This window comes from Paramisgurnus dabryanus, chromosome 20 (assembly GCF_030506205.2).
Source record: "Paramisgurnus dabryanus chromosome 20, PD_genome_1.1, whole genome shotgun sequence".
Lineage (NCBI taxonomy): Eukaryota > Metazoa > Chordata > Actinopteri > Cypriniformes > Cobitidae > Paramisgurnus > Paramisgurnus dabryanus.
This window is the reverse complement of record NC_133356.1, coordinates 26,724,419-26,748,985: the sequence shown is the minus strand read 5'-3', so window position 1 is coordinate 26,748,985 and position 24,567 is coordinate 26,724,419. Positions and strand designations below refer to the sequence as shown.

General features: G+C 38.2%; 1 long non-coding RNA gene across 2 annotated transcripts in view; it reads left to right on the top strand.

The window, feature by feature from the left end:
• The window catches only part of LOC135787394 (uncharacterized), a 120,552-nt gene that overhangs the window by 22,653 nt on the left and 73,332 nt on the right, over nucleotides 1-24,567 (top strand). For both annotated transcript variants that reach the window (XR_010547063.2, XR_010547064.2), the window contains exon 3: nucleotides 22,966-23,100. This is a non-coding gene — a long non-coding RNA (uncharacterized lncRNA). The remainder of the gene's footprint in view (nucleotides 1-22,965; nucleotides 23,101-24,567) is intronic.

Here is a 24,567-nt window from a genome sequence, read left to right as displayed (position 1 = left end):
CTAACCTGTAATGTTGGCATTGAAGTCATTATTTAAGGCAGGAAAGTTGTTTAGTTCTGTATTACCAGGTGTAAAATCACTGGCTAATTGAAAGGGAACTAGTTGCCTCTAGGAGTGAATTTAACCAGTCATCCGCCTCTTGCTATAGGGGCCAGTCAACACATACTGTAGCACCACCAATTCTCTTCAGGCTTCTTATCTGAGCTATCAGGGCATGGACAACCAGAGTGCCAGGGGAAGTTTGACTTGTTGGGTTGTGTTTTGTGTATTGTGTCTTTAAAGACTCGCAAATGCGATATGACGAGAGACGGAAGCTGGTCCAGCTGGAAGTTTGTAGAGCCGCTTTCCTCTCCAGAGTAACAATTCTTTTCTTTTATTCACACCAACAAACCCATTGATTGGTAAGCTTAAGATCTCAATGGGACCTTGTGTATATTTGCAGAACTCCCCACAGGTCCTGGATGAATATCAATGAAGGTATCTATGAAGGTATACACCTGCAACTACAGTGTTTATTTAAGAGCACACACATGTACGATGTTTGCGCTTAGATGCGAAGATAAAAATATGAAAGCAAATGCCGTGTAGAATGTACATTATCATATGGCATGAAATTTTTATGTTATGGTAATAAAGTACAGAACATTAAATTAATATGTATAGTTGAAAGACAATACTGCACATAGAAAGCTGATTAGTAATGGTTAGTTTGGAAGTAATTCGATATGTTGTTTAACGCAAGAACAAAAGATTGTTCTCTATTGAAGTCTAAAGGATCCACCCTTAGGTCTCTGTGATATTTGATCTGTAGATATAGCTCAAGTTTCGACTTAATATAAGACTATGGGAATTTTAGCTCACTGATTTGTGCACGAGGTGAAAGTCCAACACAATCTCATGGCGATTCGTACTTATTTTACGAGGTGACTAATTCATATTAATTTATACGACCAAATTCATGCATTTTTGTATGATTTGCTTTCACTCCTGTAACATTGATGTTAGGGGTGGGGCTTCATCGTTGTTGTTTTATTTCTAATAATTGCAATATTCATATGATTTACCATGAGATTAAGCTGGAAAGTCACAAATGTGACTCTGCCTGTGAAATCCCAGCTAAAGTATTTTTTGTGATTTTTCTGTTTTCTACATAAAATAATCCTTAAAAAAATATAACCTTAAAGAGCACCAATTATCTGATTCATGATTTTACATTTCCTTTGGTGTGTAAGGGTGTATTAGTCCATTTTAACGATATGCAAAACGTACAAACCCCAAAGTAAACGATGACGCCAGTTATCGTTTCCAACATAAATCTCTTTTTTTTTTGACTACGACAAACACACGGATTGTAGGCAACAATTTATTTCCTGGGACTGGTAATGTACCGTAGCAAAGACCGACATTATCATAATTCCTCCCGCTTGGACACAGCATGTAAGTTAAATCCTGTTAGCATTGCATTGTGGGCGAATCTATCAAACATGGTAAGGGGCGTCACATTTTTCGGGTGATGTCAGAGGAATTCAGGCTAATCACAATGTTCAGATTAGCTGGCCAATCACAGACACAGACCTCCTTTTTTTTAAAAAATCCGTGTGTTTCAGGAAGACAGGGAAATCTGGATATACAAAAATGTATGGTATGTGTAAAATTATGTGTTTTTTAACCATAAACCACGCAAACACATTATATTATACCAAATACACAAAATAACATTGTTTGTAAGCACTGAAATAGGTGCTCTTTAATAACTTTAATATTGACTAAGCAAGGACATGTCAAAGATTGCAATTAATGTGAAATGAATGATTGAAATCAACTTTGATGCTCCAAATCTCAAAAATTTGATAATGAGACTTTAACCTAGAAAGGGTAAAGTTTGAAGACAGAGTCAAACATAATGGGGTGGTTTCCCGGACAGGGTTTGGATTAATCCAGGACTAGGCCTTAGTTATATTAGACATTTAAGAAGTTTTTACAAACAAACCTTACAAAAAACAATACTGGGGTGCATCTTGAAACACAACAATGGCACTGATATATGCATTTTAGTCTGGGACTAGGATAAAGCCCGAAGTATAGTTTGTTTTTGACGTGTACATAAACGTATGCACATGGTTTAATGCACAGCCTTAAAAAGCATAGTTTATTTGACATGGACGTGTAAGCAGACGTTCGGCGCATTGCGACAAAATGCAATGCATCTCCTGGGCTACAATCTACATTCTCCTGTACACGCATACATGACCTACATGTACAAAGTATGCACGGTTACAAAAATAAAGCGATGCGCGGACCCTTGTGTATGCATTTAACATAACTATACTTCTAGCTTCAGCCCTGTCCTGAAAACCGCCCTTTTGAGTTTTAGAGCAATAAATTGTGTCCTGCAATGTGCAAAGGTGCCAGACTGTTAAGAACTCAAGTACAAACAACAGTGATCATTTCTCCCACCTTTAGAAACAATGATCTGTCACTTTGTACAAAGACTGCAGAACGAGTATGACAGGTCTGTCATTTAGTCTTGCAACACTAACCATATTAAAAGAATTCCCAGCAATCTCCGTTGCTTTTCGGTTGCTGACTCACTGATGTCACTTTACCTATGGAACCATTATATCCAGAGATTGTATGCACAGTATTGCACAAGTTGGTACACTCCAAAACACATCATTACAGCAAGAGAGGGCCAGCAAACTGTTCGGTCTAACATTGAGTTATAAGGTGAAAATTCCCAGTCTCCTCTTTTGTTGACGGAGTCATGCTCTCCAGAGGTACTACAAGGTCCTGGTCCCTGCTACTCCATTAGAGGCCCCTATTTTACAACTCAAAATGGGGTGTTGGGGCATGAAATACAGTACATGCAGTTTCTATGCAGACAATGTTACTCACTCAAAGCACAGAAAACTTTATTTACATTTAGAGATCTTCCTATTATGTACAAGCCAGAATATTTGCTAATGCACTTGTGAAAAGATTAAATTGCTTCTGTTAACCTGGAAATCATTGCCTACTGCTGAAAAAGACCAAAGCTGTGTTTTGGAAAATGAAAGCTGGTTTCTAGATGGTCATTGACTGTTCCAGAGATCAATAGGAACTTATAGCTTTCCCCAGATATTTTAAAACATTTTCATTCCACTTCTGCTTTCTCTCAGAGCATGCACTTTATCAATGCCAACAGCAGGCCATGTCTGTCATACAAGGTTAATCGCGGAGCAGCTGATGTCAGACTTCTGTATTTGATCATATCCCCAACATTTAGATGAGGTGAGAACCTCAGGGTGTGGCCGAGGAATTAAATTGCCCATGTGCATTCGGCTTTGACTGACAAAGCAATCTTGCTGCCAGTTATGCGCGAAGGTGACTGAAGGTTCAAATAGTTGTGCTTTTGGAAATGCATATATAAAAATAGTTATACAATGTTCGTGTGCGTGAGTTTTTAACCGAACCACTGATGAGCTTCACAGGCCCCGCTGGAGTTCCGAGATGACATCAGAGAACAAACTGTACAAATAACAATGCTAGTAACCATGGAGACGGGCCGCATTTGGCTGTGGAGCGCGGGTCCATCATTACTATAATAGTGGTAAAGCTGTAATATGGCTGCATCTCAGTTACGCCCCCCCATCTGGTCCTCTGCTCTGGACTCAGATCCCCATTCCCTCAGTCTGGCTAAAAAAAACCCCATAAAACTCGTAATAATTGCTTTGGACAAATTAGGTACTTTTGAAAGTCTTCTCTTAGCCAACGAGTTCTAGTTCACATCTGTGCATTAGCTGCGAGGCCAACATATCAAATGACGAATTACTCATCGTAATTGCTATTTCCGATTAGCAGGTTATTGCCTGCATGCGTGCATCCAAGAAAAAGCATCGTGAAAGAATTTCGTACGTAACGTTAGCATAGTTTATTTTGGCACGTGCGATTGTTGGGAAAATTTGCACGGATGGGCGTGTCTACGTACGTTTTTCTGGATATTTATCATTACTTGTCACTTCGGTGGCCTTGTTCATGAAAATAATCGGTTTCGAACCTTCTCCCTCCAAACACACACCACACCTCCTTACCGTGACATTCTGCATTATGTAATTACGACCCCTCGTTTTTTCCATGGATGTTGCAAATTCAGTTACGATGGCCGTGTTCCAGAGCATCTGGTATCCATTAAGCTAATAACATCCAGATAAAGAGGATGACAAATGGACAGGAGTGCCTGAGTGGAACCTTGGCGGCCCCTTAAGGGATTCAGTCCTGTTCCACACGGCTCTGTCTCTGACCCACGAATGAGGTTGTGTGCAGAAATGGTCCAACTAACGAATTAACTGTTAAAAAACACACGGCACTACATGAGATCACTAAGACTCATCATTGGATATCATTTAGTCATTTCGAAAGTAGTGTTTTTCACAAGCACTTGTCAGTGAGAAAAGGCATCTTGAGCACATCCTTCCCAACCAGATGAACCATGCCGCTCACTGCCATTTGAGCCAAGGGGAGGTATGAACTCTGTCCTGCAAGCAGTTACTGTAAATTTAGTGTTCTTTTCCACTGTGTGGTATTTACTAAAGCCAAGATGAGATGTACGGCGTATTACTTCGCAGTAATGCTTCAAAATAAGCAAAGAAAAATTTGGAAAGGACAGGGTAAGAATTACAAAAAAGACAAACTCTCTCTAAGCACTCTGCATGTTTTTCTCCATGTGTATTTATTCTTGGTTTGAGTTTTTGTGCCTGGACACGTATGAAGTTTCCTCTGGGCTTTTAGGATTAAGATGGTTCCTCGCATGACATAAAGTCAGCACCATTCCAGTAACCAGAAAAGCCTTGACAGAAATCGTGTTTCTCCCTCATTCAAAAGCCAAACTACATTTCAGGAAAGTTGTCTACTTTGGCATCCTCACTGAGGCTGCCACCCATAGGCCAGGAACTGGAGCCGGCATTTTGACATTTGAAAAAAGTTTGGGAGGAAAACAACATATTTACACTGCAATTATTTATTCCACTCTTAATTGAAAAGAAGTGTTTTGAATTCCTAAATGGGCTGGACGAATTGCACAAGAAAGTGGAGTTTGTGTGAATAGGAATGCCAAAATGTGCAATGAGTCTTAGTTATTTTTCATTGCTAAGAGGCTTCCCTTTTATAGCTTATGATATGTATTGAGATGTGTCTTGTATTTATGAATCTAAAATTCAGGAGAAATAAAAACTGAAACAAATGAATTTTTGTTTTGATATACAATATGTGAAGTGCATAAAACTGGGGTAAAACTGTATTAACACATTTGGCAGATACTTTTAACTTAAAGGAAAACACCACAATTTTTCAATATTTTACTATGTTCTTACCTCAACTTAGACAAATTAGACAGCGCTTTGTGAATATATTAGCATTTAGCCTAGCCTCATTCATTCCTTATCAAACAGGGATGAATTCAGAAGCCACCAAAACAGCGCAGTAACATCATCAGTCCCCATCTCACTGAGAGGCTGTTTACACTTGGCATTAACATGCGTTTTCGTCGATCGGATCACAAATGGACAACGTTATTGCCAGGTGTAAACAGTGTTCAAACGTTTTGAACGCGTCCACTTTTGACCACTTTCAACCACATTCAGAGGTAGTCGAAACCACTTTCGATCGGATCGCTTTGGAGCTGCGGAACGCAATGTGGTTGAATGTGTTCGAACAGCCAAACGCGACCGCCTTCTCTCCGCCCATTTATCTAATCTGAGGTATTAAACACTAATTTTACGTCTTTTTTTACTTCTGCTGTGAACATACGGTGAACAGCGCTATTTTTAGCCTTTCATTGATAAAACTACTGCGGGTGTTCTCCGTAGTTTCGTTTTGAAAGTGTGAAAGTTATTTGAAAGCTATTTCATCAATTGCGCTGAAAATTCAGAGAAAGCTCCAACAAATAAACGTACAAAACACTGTGCAGCATTTATACTTGCTAAACAAGCAGCGGGCTCCGACATAATATAAGTTTGCGTCCATATAAACTCATAATTACTCCCGCTCGCGTTTGAATGACAGCAGAGAGACTCGCCCACCGTCTCACAGACCACCCCCTCACAGTATTCAGGACAGATGCGGTCGAAAGTGGACAAAAGAGACGGATTTAAATACCAGGTGTAAACGTAATGGCCCTCATGTATCATTGTTGCGTAGAAACGGGCGTATATGTTGGCGTAAGATTATGCTTACACTCCTCTCACCGCCTGATTTATGAAACTGTGCGTACCATTGATATTCAGGTGTAAGCAATATCTGCCCTTCATAAATGCCGCGGCCGAAAACGAGCGTCATTAGAATAACAAGCCCATATAAATTCAAGTCTCCGCCTCCCCCACGCCCTCATTTTACGCCATTGACACACGAAAGTAGGCAAAGAAGAGAATCCGGGTAAGTGAAAAGAAACAAAATTGTTTTATTTGGCAGTTTAAAGAGTGGGATTAAAGACACATTAATAATTGGATGACAATTTGTAATATTCTTATTATTATTTTTATTATTAATTGATATTTAGAAGAATAATTATTTATTATTATTATTATTTACTGTTGCCTACATCTAAATTCAATGTCTGCTTAATGGTTCAGTTAATTTTTTTTATATAATATTTTAAAATGATGTAGTAACTTTTGTAGTGTGTTGTTCTGTATTTACATACAGTTGTTTGTTAGCTGTACCTTAGATCCAGTTTGATACGGAGCTCCGGATATAATTCAAATTAACAATTTATTTCCACGACATCCACATGTTTTAGCTAAGCTAATTCATAATTTGAAGTAATAATAATTGTAATAGTAATTACGAAATATTCTAAATATTATAATAATTAATTCCAAGGAACAAACTGTTGAATATTGGGAACAAATTCTAAATGTATGGCCATACTTTAGACTAAATAAGAAAAAGAAGTGTCCATAGCATAAAAAATTATTCGTGGCCATAATTTTGTCCGCATGTCATCATGATCGGATTTACGGCTCCATTCAACACAAGCATTTTACCTTACCTCATCTGTATTTATTTATCATCGAATGGTACGTAACTAGCTTACCTTTTGATGCATTACCATGTTTTCGTAGCACATCCTTGTGCTTTCTTGCAATATGCCGCTTCAGATTCCAGGAAGAATATTTGCTAACTCTTTACAGTCTCTCCGCACTCCCTTTCAATTTTTTCTTCCTGCTCAATCTTAACTTTGATTTTTACTTTACATTTATGTATAAGGCTTGAATTCCACAACTTATTGCTAGACGTTTTTACAGATTCTCGAACTAGCAAATTATTTAAGGGCGTTCTGGGTTCAACGAGCGGTGCTGAGCGAGCGGATCTTTAGAGAGGCGCTTTGATGGTAATATTACCGCACCGCTCAAGGCTCCGCTCCGCTCACATGCTTTGCCCTGAAACGTCAGGTAAAGCGCCCAGGCTCTCAACTGAAGGAATACATATGCCTACAAATCAAATGCTTTGGTAAACTCTCACAAATTAAACATTGAAGTACATGTTGCATAATATAATTACTATGTTTTAGTTTTTTACAGTGGGTCATAATATATCTCATATTTTAGTTTGTCAGTGCGTTTTGTGGTGTTAGGAATTGTTTGCGCATTTCTGCACTAACTCAAAATGTGCGTACACCACCTCCTGAGCTGGCGTAGGATTTGAGCGTGCCGTACGCCAACGTCCATATTGATAAATCTCAAAGTCACCGTGGTTTTGGGTGTACGCAAGGTGTACGCTGGAAATTTGGTGTACGCACTTTTGATAAATGAGGGCCAATGTGTCTCTCTCGTCCACTTGTGATCCGATCGATGAAAACACATCTTAAAACCAAGTGTAAACAGCCCCTGAGTTTGAGCGAGAGGGGAGTGATGATGTTACTGCGCCAGAGGTCGAAGTGCTGCAAACTCTTCTGCCATACAATATAGTTTTTTTATCAACTTCCAAATTGCCACATTTTATTTTGTGCCACCATACATACAGGCATAACTACTCATGTAACAGTCTTTAATTAGGGAAAACATGGAAGTGTTTGGTGGCTTCTAAATTCATCTCTGTTTGGATCCTAAGGAATGAATGGGGCTCGGCTAAATGCTAATACACTCACGACGCGCTGTACAAAGATTAAGTGCACGCATTGAATAAGGCAGGTATGTATTAATTTGTCTAAGCTGAAGTAAGAACATATTAAAATATTAAAAAACACTGGTGTTTTCCTTTAAGCAATGAACTAATGCCTTTTATCATTGTATCCATTCCCATACTTTACCAGTTGAGCAGAAACACCAGTTTGTTGAAAATCAATTCCAAATTACCCGTTTTTAACTTGGAAAGCAGAGTTTGATTTATCTGATTACAGTTTTATAGATTTATAAAATCTTTTCTAAAACGTTAGAAGAGAGACATGCAAGATTTATAAGGTCTTAGGAGAAAAGGAGGATGAAATCGAAGACAAAAACAGTCAAAAGTCCATACTTGTTCTGCATTCAAAAAGCACATTTATGCAAAATCTACTTTTACAAGGTGTTTGGACATAAATGTGTTTTGGCAGTGTGTAAACACAACCACTCTACACAGAAAAAATCCACCCACTCCTCCTTTTATAATCCCCTATAAACCAAGCAGTCTTATTATGTTGTTTTGATTCTCTTGTTAATGTGATGTCACACTGATAAAGCCCTGCCCATGGCCACTGACTGACTGGTTAATTTTACCCAAAAGCTTTTCTGTATGTGTTTGTTAGCACATTGCAGCTAAAACATGCGAATAGATCATGAACTCATGCGGGGCGATGAAAATGATGTGAATCGGACAGCACGTTTGCTGTGAAAACATGCAAGCAAAACATTTACATGACATAAAGTTAAATCCTGCAAGTAATCTCGAGGGAGAAACTCCGCATTTGGTGTGTTCACAGGAATCAGATCTATTTTAAACCAAAAGTGATCATTATCTGTTGGTAAGGGAATGAGGAGCAGTAGCTCATTTGCATTTAAAGGTACACACATGGAACCAAATAGGGGTATTTTGGACATGCTATAACAAATAATCTGTGGGGTATTTTGAGCTAAAACTTTACAGACAAGTTCTAGGCACACCTGAGACTTATATTACATCTTGTAAAAATGGGCATAATATGGGCCCTTTAATCTCAGTGTCTATGTGAAATAATTAATAATTATTAGAAAGATGTGTCATTTTGCTTTGCCTCAAAACCATGTTGTTACTTTGTTCAACTGACAATGAACTTTTTCATGTTTATGAGCCATGAGAGCATACATGCATGCGTGATCACTATAAGTGAACAGAAACAATAGTGACAGATAGGAGAACATATTTGCAATATCACTCACTGCATCATTCGTCTTGCAGATAACACACGTCTAAACTTTTCTTGAGTATTCTCTCTCATGTTTATCTGTTTAGATCAATGCGTTTCAAAGTTGATATGACAATGTGATCCCATCCCATCAAGTTTTTCTCTTACATTATACATACTGTATCTGTAATAAGAGACTGTAGTTTTACTGTGCAGATGTTCATTTCATTGTTCATGTGTACTGTATATACACCTTGTAGAAATCTTTCAGTGCACGCAGAAATTGATTTCAGCTGAAATACAATGTTACAGCTGTGTTTGAAATGTCATAATGAGTTGTTTATAAAGGCGAAAAGGCCATTCAGAAGAATTATTATGCGATTTATGCAGAAAAAGCTTTTGATTGGATGATGAGTCAGGGAGCTTGGCTCACGTAATGCCCGAATCTAAACTTGGAGACTGTGAGCATTGAACCCACACCCTCATTTATGGGAAACACAGGTTACTTAAGGGCTAAGTTTATGTGTGTGTGTGTTTATACATGTGCTTAATAACTCCAGCGAATCTTTTATATGGGTGGATTTATGTGTTTACTGTCTTGCACACACACATTCATAAACACACATATATCCTACATATGTAGCATGTACCCCTCTCTAAAATTGTTTTGATGGAGCAGTGCAGTTAAGATCAGAGATGATTTGAGCGTATAGCAAGATTTACTCAAAATATGTACAGCTGGAAAACATTGAAGAGCCTCATCTACAGCAGGAAGCTAATGGCTTTCTAAAAACAAGAGTTCCTATGAGAGATGAGAGAGGACTTATTGAAGAAATAAAACAACATGACAAAAAATAAATGAGAAAGCAGTAAAAAAAGCATTAGGTGGAGAGAATAGATGTACTTTATGTATACTTTAAATAATTTATTTACCATAATGCCATTTCAAATGTGATTTTCTATATCTGTAATCAGTGTTGGGGGAAGTTACTTTTAAAAGTAATGCATTACAATATTAAGTTACTTAAAAAAGTAACTAATTGCGTTACTTATTTACTTTTCATGGAAAGTAACACTTACATTACTTTTGCGTTACTTTTGCGTTACTTTTTCATACTTGGTTAAGGCTTGATCTCTTTCAGGCCTTGCAGATATTTTTAAGACTGAAGTTTTGCATTCAGAAATTGAATATTTCCAATTGCAAAAATGTCAAGCTCTTGCCTGCCATCTCCGTTCTGACTCGTATACATTTTTTTTAAATCAAATTAATTAAACTGAAAAGTAACTCACATTACTTTTATAAAAAAGTAACTCAGATATAATTAACTATATCACACTCCTTCTCGAGCGCTATTGCCTAAATGTCCTTGTTTTCTACACCAGTGGTTTTCAAACTTGGGGCCGTGAGATGGTGCCAGGGGGGCCCCAGTTTTATGGCATTTTATGAAATACATTAATTTATCATGAATTCTGTGTAATTAAACTTAAAAAAGGCTACTAACCAAAAGCACTAATTTTTTGTATAATTTAATGTTTTTTTTTTATTAAAATGTTGAGTTTTAGAACAGTTTTTTGTCACAAATTTTCTTTGGGAGGGCCATGCAGGAATGCACCGTGCACAAAGGGGGCCACACGCTGAAAAAGTTTGGGAACCACTGTTCTACACCACAAAAATGAACAATATTTCATACAAAGTGTCATTAAAGTTTTAGAAGTAGACAATTTGAAAGGCTACACTTCAGACTTGACTGGTTTCAAATGTCAGACTATTCTTTTTTTTCTGTGTATATTTAGTAGAATGAAATTAAACTGAAATCTGGAAGTGTTTTTTTTTACTTCTTTGAAAACCTTAGTGCTGCTAGTGGTACTTCGCCTCCAAGAACACATTTGTAAAGTACCCTTAAAAAAAGGCTGGGTTATTTTTAACCCAGCGTTGGGTCAAAAAGAGAGAAAAACAAACCATTGGGTTAAATTAAACCAGAAAATGTTTATATTTGATCCAACAACAGGTTAAAAAAAAATCTAGCATAGGTTAATGTACAACCCATCGTATTGGGTTTGTCCCTTTTTGACCCAACGCTGGGTAGAAAATAACCCAGTATTTTTTTAAAGTGTATTACATTACAATTATTTAATATAATAAAACCACCATATATCCCTGCACTATATTATATACAAGACAACACTTCTAAATGAATTACTGTAGCTGCACATTTGTGTCAGGCTAAAGTCTTATATAAATTAATGATGAGATAGATTAATAAATTTTTTTGACATGACCTTTCTGTGTCAATATTAAAGATATCAAGATGTATTTTTGTTTAATGTCCTTTACTTTAAGTAGGATGATTTTATCTATAGAAAGATTACTTTAGCTTGGTGTTTACAGGCAGGGTCACAAGTACATTCAGGGAAACTGTTTCTGTTCTTTAGGAAACGCAAATAGCAGAAATGCAGCGATCTGTGTGCCATTTCAAAACATTATTTTTAGCACATTGCATCAGATAATCGCGTCTGAGTGAAAGAGGAAAAGAGCATTTAGCACCATGTGTTTGACATGTTTTCAGAGAAACATCTAGCAAGCGGTAAACATGAGAGCAGTTACACAATGGCTGCAGTGTTAGTGAAGTATGTCACAACACATAAGTATGTGCAGTGTGTTGCAACACAGCGGCACCAAGTTCTCTGTCACACAAAAATATTCTCCGACTGTCAGCATTTTTCGTGGAAAAACAGAGTATCCATTTGATCATCTAAAAATGGCCACAGCCGGGATCACTTTGGCAATCTAAATGTTGTTTTTCAGTGGGGTAGAGGCAGATCTTTAGTTCAGTTAACATTACATGAAGTGGATGTTTATCACCGTACACTCCTGTACTTGGGACTGGGCTTCATGAATAACAGCCTGTGGGTCTTCACACACATTCACCTAACTCGCCCTCATAATTAGTGTCAGATTATATCCCTCGTCCCAGTTGTTGTGTCTTTTTTACCTCCCCAGCTCTCTCTCTCTCTCTCTCACGATCTTTCTTTCTTTGTTTACTGTGATGCTATCAGATTGCATCAAATCACAGGGTGCTTTGATATATAACTGAATTATAGTCATGCATATACCAACGTCATTTACCAAATGTACTGTGCTGGTACTGTGGTACAGTAATGGTAAAACCACAGTGCTTTTTTGTATACCATATACATGTTACATGTTTTATGGTATTATTGCGGCACTCCAAGGTACCTTCAAAAATACTGTAGTACCATTTCCAAAATTACGAAGTAGCACAGTGGCTTTTTTGTTACTTTATGTACCCCGTTGCATCTGCAGTGTAAAACACTTGAAGTTAATGTATTACCCAAGCTGTCACTGGGACAGTACCCTTTAAAAAGGTCATTATACTGTATGTACAGATACAATGTACTTAGGTACAGGTATACATTTGATACCAAATATGAGTTCAGATTGAGTTACAAATTTGAAAGGGTACCACTTGAGTAAAAGCTAAGAATCATTTTTGACCATTTTTTGTCTGACACTGTGAAAAGTATGGGGGCATTACTGTTTCATCTATAAGCATTTTGTACAACAAACACAGCACTGTAATTAAGGCCACCCACTCCATGTAAAATTAAAGGCTAGGAATTATATTGTGGGAATCATATTTCCTTCAAAGCAGACCATGGCTTGGATTTATATGATGTGTGTGATGACATGATTTGACTCTTAAAACTAATGGACACAATGAAGAAAAAAAAACAAATTGGAATGATATACAATGCATATTAACACAAATTGTAAACATTCATACTAAACTTCTTTGCTTCCTTTTTTTGAGTAAGTCATATATGGCCAGAGCCGATCCACCCTATACGCAGGCTACGCGAGCTGCGTAGGGCCCCGCACCACTAGGGGGCTCCCTTGTTCTTAACTTTATGCAGCGCTGCATAAACGAGAGCCATTCGAAATTATAACAAGCAGTCTGATCTCACGATACTTTAATTCCAGTTGTCAGTCCATCTATGCAGCTCTGCATGCGGTTGACGCGCCTATCGACATGCATCTTCATCCGGATTTGTTTTAAAGCTATCCACCGAAGCAGGAAAGGGAAGCGCCGTTAAGGTGAAGTAAAAAGATTTAGAATACATTCATATTTTGGTTTTATTTTATTTGTTTCCCTGAGGTTCTACATCTCTTAAAAAATAATATATTTGGCAGTAGACCTTGTTTTCTTAGTCCTAATGTAATAAATTAAGGGCTTTTAAGAAAACATTTGTTAATTTGTCAAGTATTCTGATGAGTGTCAAAGTAATGTACAGGTGGCAAAAATGTACAGCTATAAGATAATAAGTGTTTTAGTTAACATTTAAGTTTATAGCTACATTCAAGCAGAGACAGTGAATGTTTTTTTTATGAACACGATGACAGGGCCCCCTAACAAAGTTGCTTAGGGCCCTCGAAGGCCAGGATGGGCTCTGTATATGGCTTTCCTCGGTAACACTTTATAATAAGGGTCCATGAATCATAATGACCTAACACCTACATTAATTCTTACTAAAATATGAAGTAATGCTGAGTTAAGGCATGTACTAATCATAAACTCATGAAGAGTCATCATTAACTACAACATGACTCATCACTCAACACATTAATCCATTGTTAATTAATACATTAACTAACAACTAAAATGTTGTACTTAATGATGACTCTTCATTAGTTTATTATTAGTACATGCATTAGCCTAACCCAGCATTAGTTCATGCTGAAATAAAAAATAAATGTATGTCTTAGTTCATTATGATTCATGGACCCTTATTATAAAGTGTAACCCTTTCCTCTAACCGCAGCGACCAGATAGATGGGGGGTAAGGGAAAATATTTCGAAATTTTTTAAAAGCCAGAGACGATGACTTAAAAGGGGCTTTTCTGCTTCTCACAGAGACCTGGAGAGAATGACTCCTATACAGACTGGCAGTGTTGTGTAATGTTTGTTTACGAATAACTTGTATATTTTTTTAACGCCTTACAGAAAACACGGATTACGATGAGTTGTTTTCTGACTGGCAGTGACCAAAACATCTTAAAATTTTCTGAACCGCAAGAACATTTACTGAGTAAAATTATAAATTCACTTTTGAGCAGTACCTGTGAAAGTCATGTTTTCATCAAAACATAGATGCTAGAAACATTGTAGCTTTGTAAATTAGGGATGTTCATTTTGTGTTGATTTGATGAGATTACTCATCTGGGTAACACTTACAATAAGGTTGTATAAGAACACATGAGTAAACTTACAAAACATACATTAGTACATGAGTAAACGAATTAACTAACAGAACAAACATTTTAGTTTTTCACATGTACGTATAAACTCTTGTTAATGTTAGTTGATGTCAATACAGTTATTCATGTTAGTTCATTGAGCATTAATTGATGTAAACAGTTACAATACTTGAATTTATAAATGTATTAGTAGATGCCAAAATTTAAATTTTAAACGTTTTGGGAAGATGAGAAATTCTAAAATCTTTTTTAAAAAGTTAAATAGTGTATTTATGTTAATTTCATGAAATAAAAAAGTACATTTGCACCATTTTAATGGAAGTTAAGACTGAATGGACCTAAAAATGACTCTGTTTTCTAAATAATCTTTGACAAAATATTACACCAAGCTAAATGATTATATTTTATTCTACATTTTTTTATGAATATATTTATAAAAAATACTAGTTATGCCAATTGACACATACTGGTTAAACCACACTGACATTTTTGCAATTATCCCCCAAATATTCTTTCAAAATGAAATATAACCAGAAATTTTAGACTTGGCCTTTAAAAAAGAGAATGCATGCAAGTAATCTGCAAATTTATTTTGAATTTTTAACCCTTTTACATTTAATTGAACCATACGGACACAAAATAATTAACGTCAGGTCATTGACCCAGGTAACTGATGCCTAACTGTTAACAAATACAACCTCATTGTAAAGTGTTACCGTAATCATAAAACTTAAAAAAATTAAAATACAAAAAATCATATCAGACATACTTAGTTCACTAATAAGCATTTTTAAAATTTTCATATGTTTGCATCAAAAAATGTTATTTAACCTTTTAAAATGACAACGTTGTTTGCAAAATGAATTGCAGTGCACTATAGGCCTATTATAGGATTTTGTTTTATTGTACAGGAGTTAAATAAATAATATAGAACTTTTAAACTCACAATGTCAATATTACACAATGTCAATATTAATTAAAATATTTAATAATTTTACAGCCCTATGCTGTAATATTTAACGATTATTACGGTCTTGGATTCAGAGGACAAAGGGTCAGACTTGTATGTGTGTGCTTGTTGGTCTATATGAGCAGCTCTATTGACTCAAACCGGACCTAAATGAATTCCAGCTGTAATGGAGGGCACTTCAAATACAAATGGGTCACAGACATTGTTTGAGGCCTGCGGTGTAAATATTCCTATAACTTTATCTCTACAGACCATTCCCAGGCCACTCTTAATAACTGAGCACTGGAACAGCTCCAGAGCGATAAATCTTACAGCCACAGAAAACTCACAAAGATCAAACTGCTTTATAGGCCACTTATTTGGTGGCAACACCTTTGCCCAACCTCTTATACCTATAGAGGGGGGATCTGACCTCATATTTTCATCTGGGCCCCTGTTATGAGCCATCAGAGGCCCCCATATCCTCTCTCTGACTCTTCGTGCAGAAAGAAGTGGAAAAGGAAATGAGAAAGAATAGAGCGATAAATGCATGAACGGATGTGGCAAAGTCTGAGTATTAAGGGCCCCGCAGACCTTTTAAATCAAACCGAACACATTCTAAGCACTTGTGGGTACCTATTTGTGGTTATGAAACGCTCTCAGAGTGGTCACTCAGCGGTCCAGCAGAGGACCTGCATCTTCTCCATCTCTTACGTTTTTTCCTTCTCAGGCCTATAATTAAGGAATGTGAACCAATACTTGTTGTTATGATTGCACTGGAGAAGAAGGGTCATGCTGGGTTTTAGCGAATTCTGGCTCCATTGACGTGCTGTGGCCCTGTAAAGCTTTCTGGGCATCTTGGATAGCTGGAAGAAGCCAGATTGTTGTTTAAAGGCCACAGGAGAGCAGAAGAGCAACAGTCATTATATTTGTTTGTGGACGCTCAGTCACATACTCCAGATATAGTGCCGGTCTATATTTTGTCCACTAATGAATCTACTGCTGGGAATCATTAAAAGTCTGTGTCCAGCAAGGCATTTTACTAGAGTCCTGCAGAGATCAAATTTGTTGTGTTGTGTGTAGATTCATGCTACGTGGCAAACACAGGGGGTAATCAAGTCTTAGTGCTCTTGTACTTAACTGCATCAATTTGAATTTACCAGGTTGTTTCACATAACCCATGTTTGGTGACCTAGCAACTACAAAAACTACCAAATGAAGTCTCTTATGCACGGCATGAAAAGAGTCAATGTGATGTCAAGCAGATATTAATATTCATCTTCAACAAGGCCATTTTTATATTATTCAATCCTAGAGACCTCAAAATGGCAACAATTAGACAAGGTTTAATTGGAATGCAATAAACATGTTTCTTGTTTCTGCTTGCTTTGTCTCACACCTGCTTCCTGAATAAACCCTGAAATGTCTCTATGCCAAAATGGTCTTTACAAATGAAAAACCAGCCAGAGCTTTCTGTTTCATGTAGTCTATCCAAAAGTGACATTTGCTCATGGGTCACAATAGCTGTTGCTTGCTAGTCTAGACAAAATAGTGGCTTTCCCCCAAGTTGAAGCTACTTGGCAAGACCCTCGTTCTCACAGTTTTTGTGCTGTTGGGACCCTGAGTCTTCAGCTGCCTGCTGGGTAAGCCCTTGATCCCTTCAGTTAATCCTCTAGTAATGACCTCTCCATCTCCCGGCAACACCGTGAAGGTCCACCGGCTGTCTCCATGTTGGCCTGCAAGTCGGCCAAACATATCCTGGAGCCTGGGTTGTTCAAGTACGCTTAGGAGGGTGGTGTTGACTCTGCTGTTAAAGCAAAGGACGACAGGCACAAACATATTTACCACATTTAACGAATGCTCTGATTTGCTTTGACGTTACAAAGAAAAGTTACAAAGCAGAGCCTCTGCAAAGAAATGTTTATTACGTCTCCTGCCTTTTGAAAAGGCTTCTCAGTTTGGTTTCTGGTCGGGATGATGAGGCAGAGAAAGAGAGCAGAAAAACTCTACCCAAGTTTTCTCACAAGTTTCAAGCGGTTTACATCGTTTCCATTGACCACAAGTCAACTCTACAGATTCGAAACATGTCGTTGACTGAGAGAAATGACTGATCCTCTGGTGTCTTTGGCAAGCACATTTCCCCAAACCCACACACAGAGAAGCACTAAGCCTGACTCACATGTCAGTGTGCTTCACTCCTCCCCTCTGCTCTATGGCTGTCTGGTTCAGTCTTGCATATGTTGTTACTCATTAGCTGTTACAATAAACAGAGAGAAAAGCTGTAGATGTGGACAGGAAAGAAGTTTATAGGGGATGGCTGGAATAATCGAGCCAACTAACACAACAGCAAGATAAAAACAGCTTGAATGTGTTACAACATTCCTAAAACTTGTTATCTTGCTTCACTGAGCTTGCTTTTAGGAATTGAAACCCAAAGTTGGATTTCACCTACAGGTCAGTAAAGGATATGATCTCTACTAATTTGTAGTGTCATGCTATATATACACCATCATACTGTCCAATCCAAGTGGAAACTATTTAGGGGGGAGGTTAAACTGTGCTAAACTCTTTTAAAGATTGATGAAGTAATTGGAAAAGGCCTTAAGAGGAAATGGAGAATTGACACTTCCCCTTTGCAGCTGTAATGTAAGTGTACCTCTTACAAATTCCATTGCGAAGCCCATTACGGTAAGTTCATACGGTCAGAAGGTTACAAGTTCAAACAATGGGTCATGTGACTTGCGTCGTCCTGGCTTGAACCTTCAGTCTTGTTTTACGTTGCCCATCGCGTGATTGTCTCCATCACAGCGCAGCCCATGCAAACTTTGGCTGAAAGCAACAGCTTTGTTATTTATTTAAACGAGTTGTGCAATGATTACCAAGACCAGACCTGTTTGCGTTCCATGCGAAAATAAATAGATAAACAATCTTTACTCATTTTAAAGTAAGTTCCATGCCCCGGTCACATGACATGCAGCGGGGTAATGGAAAGTATCATTCCTAATGGACTTGAACCCAGCATCATTGCCCATGCTGACACGGCTTATGCAACCCAATCATGTCCTATTTCAAGAAATCAAATCAAATAAACTTTGATTTGAATTCCACAACCCAGTGGTCTTGTATAATGGCACGATTGCTTCATAGATGAATTGCTCTTGGATTGTGTTGATTCCCAAGCCCTGTGTTTATTTTCTCTGCTCTCAGAATAGCGTTGCATTGTAGTCGGATCCAAGCAGTGATTGGGTAGGGGGTGAGTGTGGAGAGGGATGATTTTTGTAAGAGAGGAATAAGGTTCATCCAACATTGCTCTTTACTTGTTAAGCTTTCTGGAACATGTCTACTGCAATTAGTATCAATAAGTGCATTGTGGGAGCATGAGAGTTGGAGAATGGTGAAAGATATGGTGGGTTGTTCTATGAATGACTGATAGGTAATTTTGGATGCTCTTTTCTTATTGTTTATAGTTAAAAACTGTAATCCTGGATTAGCTTTCCCACTAAAACCCCACTGTAAATGGCTCCATGCATTTACATGCTCAGTCAAACTGGTGCCAACATGCTCAATATCACATCACACCTGTGGGTATATATCGTGCAGGCCTCACCCTGCTGTACATCTTTGTTGTCTTTGGAAAAAATATTGTGATTTACATGTTAAGGCAAGACCTTTAAAGTAAAGTTTGTCCTCTGTGTTTACATAGTTCTGCTCGCACAGCGAATAGGCTTATTCACACACCACGTAATGCTATCAGAACCCGCTCTTGACGTCTGAGGTAAACACAGATAGATCTGCCCTAGCCCCTACATTCTTCGTTGTATTATTTTAGGTACAATCAAGACGTCTGATGAGCAGGAAGTCTTTTTCATCTACTGTAATGCAGAACGTTGACATTGGTGCTGATTGCTTGGAATGGGTGAGAGCTTATCTTCCTCTAAACTTAGAAGAGGTATAGACTAAACCCTTCCACATTTTATGACTTTACTTATGACATAATGAAGAGATGGTGCTGCAGCACCTGGCCTTCAAGGAGAAAGGTTGACACATATGGCCACCATACATTATGAAACACCCAATAACTACGTCATTACTTTTGTAACTTCTAACCAATTTGTCTGGATTGATTGCTCACAATCTTTATTTACACTGCCAAAGAAATGGTCAAAATTATCCGTTAGCTGTCACTGGGGTAGTATCTTTTCAAAAAGACCTAAAGAGGTCACACTAATGGTACATATTAGGACTTTTTTTAATAGTGTAAGCAATAAGCGTGCACACCTGTGAGTAACATTTGCCTTACACAGAATCACTCACAAGGGAACATTCCACATCCTAAAAATATTATTACAATTTTTCCATTCCCTCAGAATCAGACTTAATAATGGAAGCCATAATTATAGACCGCAATAAAGGCCTGTTTCTCTCTGATACAAGCATGCCAACATCATTGCAGTTCCCATCCCACCCATAGATAGGATGTTATCCAGCATCCTGCCTGTTTCCTTTTCGCTTGTCCGATACCCCCTAAGTCTTTCCTCTGCCCTGCCCCAGCAGGGCTGATTGGGGATGGGGAACTGTCAGTATGGTGTCAGTGGGTCGACCTAACTCCTCTCTGACCTGCCCCATCCATGGCTCTGGGTTCCTCTAGGGTCCACACACTACATCACACTGCCCAACATGTGTTTCCTGTTGTTGCAGACTTGCTCAGAGAGTCCCGGGCCTTTTCCCGACAGCAGTGCTGCCTTTGTTAGGGGTAGCGTTCTGGGAATGGTTTAAATTTAGGTGTGTTTGACAACGACTGTGTTTTAGGAGGGTAATGTGATTGAGCCCCATAAAACATGACTACTCCAGGGAGGCTTTATTTTGCACCCTTTCCTCACTCTGAGAATTATGAGTCACTGGAGGAAAGAGAGTCTGGCCTCTGTGATCTGGCTAAAGATTAGCTTTGATTTGTGTAGTAGACTGTAGGTGTGAAACATTTGTGCGTTATATTTGATGGGTTTCAAAGAACAAATTGAAAACGACACCTTTGCAAACTACAAAAATGGGAATCTGTGAAAATGGTGGAGTCATGTTCGTGTTAATTTAGGCTGCAACAGAAATCTCTAAGATGCTGTCTTTGGAGGCAGCATTCCAAGGCAGGAAGGCATTAAAGCACGTCCGAATCCAACTTCCTGACTCATGAGAAATCTTCATTATCTAATCCAACAATTCTATGCATGGGCGTGTGCGAGGAATGTGATTGGCCAAGCCTGGTAAAGTTTCGAAAACAATAAAATCACAAATTTAGTGTAAGTAAGGTTATATTCTCACTTTTTCACTATTTGATTGCATTTCTAGCGGGAAATTTGTATTGTACTTTTCAAATATCTGATTATTTATCACAAAGGCTCTCTTTGTTTATATTTCAAACTGAATTCTATTACGCTGCCTTTGAAGGCTGTCCCAATGCGTTTCCCGGACCTGCTTTTGGACATCCGAAGTCATCGCTTCATGAGGCAGCGAGGCAACAAGTCAGCTGCCTTGGGTTTCGGACACAGCCGAGTATAACCAAAACAACAATGGCGGCCTACAAGACTGTGTATGTGCTGCTCAACATACTGAGTTTATTAACACTTCTACAACCAACCGGTATTTGAGAGTTGAGAGAGACGGCAGCTTTCCTGCAAGTCTTATTATCAAAGTCTATGTGATGTGTGTCACTGCATGTTAAAGGAATAAGAAGAGTTGATACATCCCTCTATCATCTTAGTGCGTGCACGTAAGCGCTGGAGCGCGCTGCTACACTTCGATAGCATTTAGCTTTGCCCCATTCATTCAATGGTACCACTCAGAGATAAAGTTAGAAGTGACCAAACACATCAACGTTTTTCCTATTTAAGACGAGTAGTTATACGAACAAGTTTGGTGGTACAAAATAAAACGTAGCGCTTTTCTAAGCGGATTTAAAAGAGGAACTATATTGTATGGCGGAACAGCACTTTTGGGGAGTACTTCGACTCGGCGCAGTAACACCCTCCCTCTCCCATTATGCGAGGGAGAAGGGGAGCGGATTTTTCAGGCGAGTTGAAGTACTCCCAAAAGTGCTGTTCAGCCATACAATATATAGTTCCTCTTTTAAATCCGCTTAGAAAAGCGCTACGTTTTATTTTGTACCACCAAACTTGCTTGTATAACTACTCGTCTTAAATAGGAAAAAATGTTGATGTGTTTGGTCACTTCTAACGTTATCTCTGAGTGGTACCATTGAATGAATGGGGATAAGCTAAATGCTATCGAAGTGTCGCAGCGCGCCCCAGCGCTTACGTGCACGCACTAAGATGATAGAGGGATGTATCAACTCTTCTTAGTTAAGGTAATAACATATTTTAATATTGAAAATGAGTAGACTATTCCTTTAATACTAAATGGTAACTGTTAGTTTATTGTGAATTAACCAACAAAACTTTAGATTTTTAAAAATGTATTAGTAAATGCTGAAATTAACATAAGGTAGGCTAATGCTAAAAAGCCTACTGTTCATTGTCAGATTATGTTAGCTAATGCATTAACTAATGGTAACAAATACAACCTTATTGAAAATGTTACCTAAATAAACCAATATAAAGTTTACAGCTGTTTTTAAAGGATTTCTGTGCTTGTGATCAGGTCGCCTAAAATGGATCCTAATACCAGATCTAAACTGGGCCTTTATTCTCACGCTTGTCTTTGTGTTGATGACATTAATGCCAGTAAAGTACTATGTTTTTAATATGAGAACCAGCTGTCGACAGTTTCCAGTCCCCATATGATCTCCTCATGGGGATCAGGATTTTGGGTGAAGCTTCAATGGTGGTGTTGTGTTCTGGGTTTCATTGAAATCACTGCAAACCGCACTCTGTATTTGAAAAGTGTTTCTAGGTCCCGGGGTCTGAAGTTGCATGAGTGTTTTCCATCAAGGTTTGCATTAAATTACGGTGTGGCGAAAAACTGGAGGCTCAGCATTTCAACCCCACCCCATTCGTCCATCTGCCTCCAACACCACCCGCACCCCTGCACCCATCGCCCCCCTTACCTTATCTTGACACAGCACTTTGCCCGCCTGTACTCCTCAGCAGGTCTGTGACATCACAGCTCACATCTCGATAAACGTCAAAACATTCCCCAGCGCGATGAGTCTCAGATGCCTGGCTAAATGCTTTCCATATGGGGCCTTTATCCCCAGCTCCCAGTAGGGAAGAGAGATGAGGGCTGAGGGACTGAGGGAAGTTTGGCAGGCTGGCTGAAGGAAATGAGAGCTTTTATCTTTTCTTACTCGTTGGCCCTGGCCTAGGTTTCTCCAAAGGCTCGTTATTCTGTGAAGATCTGTCTGGTTTTGTCATCTGTCTTATGCATATCTCTCCTGACTCTGTTTCTCTCTTTTAGGAAGTGAATTGGAGTGGTGAATGTTTTCCACTGGAGTGAGGAGACCTTTTCTCCACTGGTGTGGATTTAACTTGGCTGTAGTCCATTCAGCAACCAGCCTCAACAGCCTGGGAACATCCTGCCTGCTCCACAGAGGTGCGGAGGGGTTTTGGACACACATGCACACACACACACACACACTTACAGTATAAACATATCCTGAGGCACTCTGGTTATGTCAGGGCCTTTTTATTGCACTCTGCGTGGACACCCACAGTTTTAATGGTAGATAATCTCTAAGATTTCTTAAATTTTTGAACATGTATACCGTGGCCTAAAAGGTTTTGGGCACTTAAGCCAATTTAAGATATATGAAGTGCGTTGTAAGTGTTTTGAAGTGCCATGTGCAAATAAGTTATAGACAATAAGTGCTATACAACAAGATAAGTAAAAAACAGAGACTAAGAGGCTGTTTAAACCTAATATTAACTCATTCCCCGCCAGCCTCTTTTAAAAAAGTTGCCCGCAAGCATTTTTTTGTGATTTTCACAAAATTCTTCTATAAATATATAAACATACAAATATATCAAATGAAAGAACAGACCCCCTGCTTTCAAACAAACAAACCAAACGGGGGGGGGGGATTTAATCTTATCTTCATTTGCTCTCTTTTTGTAACGTCTTTTATAAGTTTCTTCAAAAATAAAAAATAGCGCAAAAAGCTGAAATAATTGCATTTTTGTAAAGGAATTTTGTTAGAGATCAGGTTCAGAACGATTATCAAAACACACATGGAGTTTAAAATTAGTTTTTGCTTCAGCTTTTTATAAATTGGGTAAGCGTCATTGGCAGGGAAATGTTTTCTTTTAATTGACGAGATAAGTCGTCAATGGCGGGGAAAGAGTTAAGTGGATGACGCTAAATACAGGTGTAAACGGGGTGTGAAATGTTTTGAGCTTATCCACTTTTGACCTCATTCTGAGGTAGTACAAAACTGCATTTGATCAGATTGCTTTTGTGGTAGCGGCTACTTTTAACGCTTTTTTTCTTTTTTTTACATTTGAAACAATTCCTCTGAAATATCAAAGAAAGCTCATACATATGTACAAAACTGTGCAATATGTACAACACGAGCAGCGGACTCTTACATATTAATAGTTTGCATCAATTTAAACGAAAGCAGAGGGACTCGCCCACAATTTCCTCAGTAATCAAAACAGAAGAGGTTGAATGTGGATGAAATGTGAATGTGTGTCTTTCATCCAATTGTGATTCGATCAACCAAAAACACATCTTAATTCCAGGTATAAACTGCCCCTGAAGTACAGTGAAATTACAGTCTAATGATGCTTCATTACTGGTTATATGCCAAACCATAAAGTTAAGTTTAGCTTAGCTTACAAAAACAGACAAAGAAAGAGCAGATCTAATAGAAATGGGCAAGTTATTCCGAAGTCTTAGCACATCTACCGAAAAGTCGCAGTCACCACTACATTACTTTAACTTAAGACCAAAATATACTTCATTTTTTTTACACAAGCGTACCCGCACAGTCAAATGCACAGCCTTGCATGTTCATGAGACAAATTACAAAACATCTCCCGGGCTACATACTACATTCTC